We start from the raw sequence: 4,991 nt of genomic DNA, 5'->3' as shown, positions 1-4,991 counted from the left end.
GGGATTCTTCTCTTTTCTGGCCCATTTATAGGCTCCCGCTTATTCTACCCTGGGTCGGGAGACGCGTGCGACCCACACGTGTATCTGGGCTGTTAACAGGCCCGCCTCATAAATCCTCCCGGCCTAATGATGGCCCGCTGTTTCCACGATGATGTCAACATGGTCTTTGCCTCTTCGGGTGTGCGTGCGAAATCCAGCAGGATTGGGCTGGATTTTCAGCTGAATTTATGGATCACACAGTATATGGGCCATTTAGGTAGGTCCATATTAGTCCAACATCCATTTAGCCTCAATGCTGTGAGAGAGAAAAAACAGAAGTTCTATGGATCTTTTTATCCTTCGCACAGACTAATAAGCCCACAGGCTAGGCTATAGACTAGAGCTTGGGCGAACTCTTAGAAAAGTGTGAGCTAAGTGAGTCAACAAGTCCAATTCCTATAGGTTATTGATGCATATTTCCACAGGAATATCCAAAAAAAGTCCTCAGAAATTACCTGATACATTTAGAATGATTGCGTGTACAAATGCTATAGAAGGTTGCATTTGTGAGTGAGCATGTAGAATTAACTTATACACCCCTACATGGTTTGAGTTTGGGTAGAATGGGCAATTTGACTCTAGAATTATTTACATTCAGCAACAGAATAATGAATAGATGAGAAAGTCCTCGTTGCTAAAGTTCAATTTGGAAGAATATTACTGGGCAACCATGGAATAGCTTCTCAAAGGGTCATCCACATGATGGTCAAGGCAAGGACTTCCATTTCTCTGTGTTTGTCATCCTTGCGAGTACATCTCTGTGTTCTGAATCCTGGAGGCAGGAAATTGAGAGACTAACAATGCATCAGCATCTGAAAATTAGAAATGTTGGAAAGGGGGAAAGAAGGATAAAATCATAGGATTTGTTGCATCTCGATCTTCTTTAACATCTACAGTTGCGATCCAAACAGTGAGCGGAAATCATGCCCAACAATTCCAACATTCACAAAAAATGAAAGAAATGCCAGGAAAAAGCCAGTTCAATAGATGAAGCCTACTAGTCTACTCGTTTGGTTCGCGGGAAAAGAAGGGGGGAAAGTGTGGTCAACGGAAAAGTAATGAGATGCCTCTTGTTTGGTTGGAGTTTTCAAAGGAGAGAGAAGGGAAAGTTGTATTCCCATGGGAATGTGATTCCCACATTTCATGGGAAAGTCTTTCCCATGAGAAACATGGGAAAGTTACTTTCCCATGAGGCGGGAATCACTCAATTTTTACTTTTTCCCAAAAAGTCCCTTCAGCATTAAAGAAGCATTAAAGAGGCATTAAAAACCTAATTTTTATTAAGGGCATAATAGGAATTATATATAACTTTCCTAGGAAAGTGGATGGCCAACCAAACATAAGCATCTTGGAAATTTGTCACTTTCCCATGGTCAACCAAACATGCCAAAAATACTTTCCTAGGCATCCTCTTCCTAGGAATTTGTTTCCCAGGAATCATATTCCTAGGAAGGAAAATGCTTCCCGCGAACCAAACGTAATTAACATATACAAACGAAATAGGTAATGGTTGGCACCGGGAATTATTAACTTTAACTCCATGCGTGTCAATGGCACTTGTCCAATGTGTTATTACAATAGGCTATAATTAGAGGCTTCAATCCTAATGATGTTTGATTTGTTGGGCCATAGGTGGGAATGTGACACATGATTAATAGGTGGTGACGCCCACAAGTAGGCATATTAAAAAATAATAAAAGATATATATAATGTGGCATAAGTTATGGAACTTCCAATTATGAGTTTTTGAACTTTTATAATGCTCGAGCTCAATCAAAGAAATAATACTTTTGGGGTTTGTTGAGGGACAGATTTGAGTAGAGAGAAGAAATAATACTTTATCTTGCAGTAATTTTGCTAGCAATTAGCTATTTATTACATATATAGGCTTTAATCAACAATATGCATAAAAAAAAAAAAAGACTTCTAATCCACTTCCACATGTCCAAATAGAAGGCTGATTACTTTGTTAAGTTGTAAACAATAATGTTATTTTTCTAGAAGTTTATTAAAAAGAATAATATTATTTTGTTACGGGAGAAAATATTATATTTCTACTGTAAAATAATCAATCAGTTCTTTGAGGAGGAGCCAAAGAGAGATTTGACAAGGGAAAACATAAAAAAGGGGTCACTTTTGTCCTTACAATCATTCCCCTTACATTTTTAGTTTTTCTAATTGAAGAAAACTCATGATATGATAGTTGGCTCTCTGATCTACTGACCCACTCTAGGAGTGCCACCCCAATAAAAAGGCGAATAGTGTAGTGTAGGAAATGAATAGCCTTTTATATTACCAAGCATTCAGATTCAGTTATTTGGGATTCGGTCCACCCAGTATCCATGCTGAATACAGATGCTAGTGGCTATATTTATTCTAGACTCATGCTGCCTCATCCCAAAAAAAAAAAATTTAAAAAAAAACTCCCTGTATATCATACTTCATAACTGGCTAAGTGGGCTACATCCTCACAATTACACTCATCCTTCATCAAGAATTTTGACTAAGTCATGCAAAAATATTTTAAAAATAGTGGAGGCTTGAGAGAGAGTAAAAATTGTGTAACTATAAAAATAAGCATACTCGAAGGCCCTCTAGATACATGTTCTATAAAGTGAGAGTCGGTACTCGTCATCGAGTGAGATAGATGTGCGCATAATTGGAAGAGTTTTAAATGACTTTATTGTGCTTTTAGTGAAGGCCACATGACGAGCAGCTATTGGTTGGTTTTATTATCCAGCAACTGTTGGATCCGAGGTATATCATCATTCACTTGACATATCCATAGTAGGTCTAGAAATAAGGAAGAGGGGAGGGATTAAAACTAGCTAGCTATAGGGTTATGCCATCCACCCAACTAGAACTGTTCGTGGGCCAGGCTTCGGACCTAGTTTATATTTTCTGTGCCTAAATCGAACCCATGATGATCAGCTGCACACCCAACTATGGGAGCTATTCAAAATTTGTTTTTGTTTAGCTTCAGTCAATAAACAAATCATGCCCATGAGAACACATTCACATAACAATTATGGTTCCTATCGTATTCATATTTTTGTTCTATAAGACCAAACAGGTCTCGTGTTGTGTGCCTGTTCCAATCCATGCAGGACTAAATAAGGGATGTAATTGAAAACAGTGTAAGCACGAGATTTAGATATTACTTTAGCTTTACTTGCAACTCTTAATTCCAAACAATTAGGACGAGATTTCCACAATTATTACACAACATCAAATGAGAGTATAACAAAAGCCATTCCATGCGCCATAAAACTCAAAAGAAATGTCTAAGGTTTTTTTTCTGAAAACACATAATAGTATCCAGGGAGAATCAAACATGAATTTTAATGAAAAAAAACACCTATTCTAACATTCGTGTCTCTACTCCATCCCTACGATTCAATCGTCCACCACTATCCATATTGATGGGCCCTACCAACCCTAGTTCAGCTCCTCATCTATTTAGCTCCTTTATATCATACTGTGAATCTCTAATTTTTTATATAATCATGCTGGAGACGCTACTCAGACGCACAAAATACTCCACATGCCCTATGACATTAGGTGTGTGATGAGATTCATGCGAATTTGTTGAGTTATAATGTTACTCCACTTAAGTGATACGTCGATGTAGTGAAGTTTTTGTTGAAGCGCATGTGGTCGATTGAAGTGATGATGGATAGTGTAATTGAAATGTAATTTGACCACCAATGCTCGTTTTCTTGCTGGTATTTGATGCAATATGAGCTATCGATCTGAATAGTCCATCGAGCTGTCGATCTGAACAGTCAATCGAGCTGCCAACTAGAGCGTCTGACCAAACTAACCGGCCAGGCCGACCAATAAATGACAACAAGCTACGCATCTTCGATTCAAATCGTATTTAACACAGTTAAAATTTATTAAAAGAACGGTTGCAACTTCGAACATTTATAGGAAGCTAAGCACCTTCAAAAGCTAACGGCTCTATGTCGATTATTGCATATACGATTGACTTTGAAGGGCAAGTTAAGCCATTATTGCATATACGATTATACAGTTATTGCGCGTCCGATGGTTAGAACCTGCTCGACTTTTTTGAGTAACGGCTCTATGCCCTCATTTTATGAATATCGGATTTGAGAGATCTCTAGGTACATATACTCTTATGCTCTCTTACTTTCTCTCAAGCCTCTATTATTCCCCCAAAATCCTTTCTTTTTTTTGTCTGATTCAGGCAACAGAGGTTCTCTGGCAGATAAAATCTTGTGATTTTTAATGGCTCCTATTTTATTTTCAGGGCGAACGCATAATTCCAAGCAAGATAATTACCATTTCATTTAATATGGTCAAGCCGAATTTTAGCGCAACAATATCCAAATAGTTTTCTTTGCTTTTTCATGCACCTTTCGAGAATACATCTTGCTTGTTGTTGGAATGAAACTAAGATTCCACCTGAGTGACCTAGTATCGAAACGTGCGGACGTCGATTAAATATGGGGACCGGATGTCCTCCGCCTTATCTATCTGGTGGAGCTGCCATCTGGTCTGCTGATACTGAGGTGGTGTTGGGGTGACGTCCGCCGCCGCCGCCATGCACGCGCGCTCTCTCTCTCTCTCATTCCTATTTTTCAGCAAAAAGAACTCCTCTTGCTGTTTTTTTTCCCCCTCCCTTTTCAGAGACATTAATTTCCAACTGGAGGCTTGCGTGCTTCTCTCCTCAGGCACTTAAATGCGAGTCCAACACGCAGGAAACTATAGTTGAAGAGTGAGCGACCTCCAGAAAAAAATTCGCGCCAAATTCTTCGTCCACGCCAAGCCGAAGGTGGCTAACTTTTTAAGCACGTGGATGGTGGTGTATCGGGGTCCCAAGTTGGAATCAGGCGCGTGCCGCACCGTCATGGCGTTTCCGTGATTATACGGTGTGCGTAGGGTCATTTAAGTCCAGGGACAATGTAGATCCAGAGGACCGGTTG

This window comes from Phoenix dactylifera, chromosome 8, assembly GCF_051530095.1.
Source record: "Phoenix dactylifera cultivar Ajwa chromosome 8, Ajwa_hap1_PhDact_Kaust_v1.1, whole genome shotgun sequence".
NCBI classification, from domain to species: Eukaryota; Viridiplantae; Streptophyta; class Magnoliopsida; order Arecales; family Arecaceae; genus Phoenix; species Phoenix dactylifera.
This window is presented reverse-complemented; position numbering follows the sequence as displayed.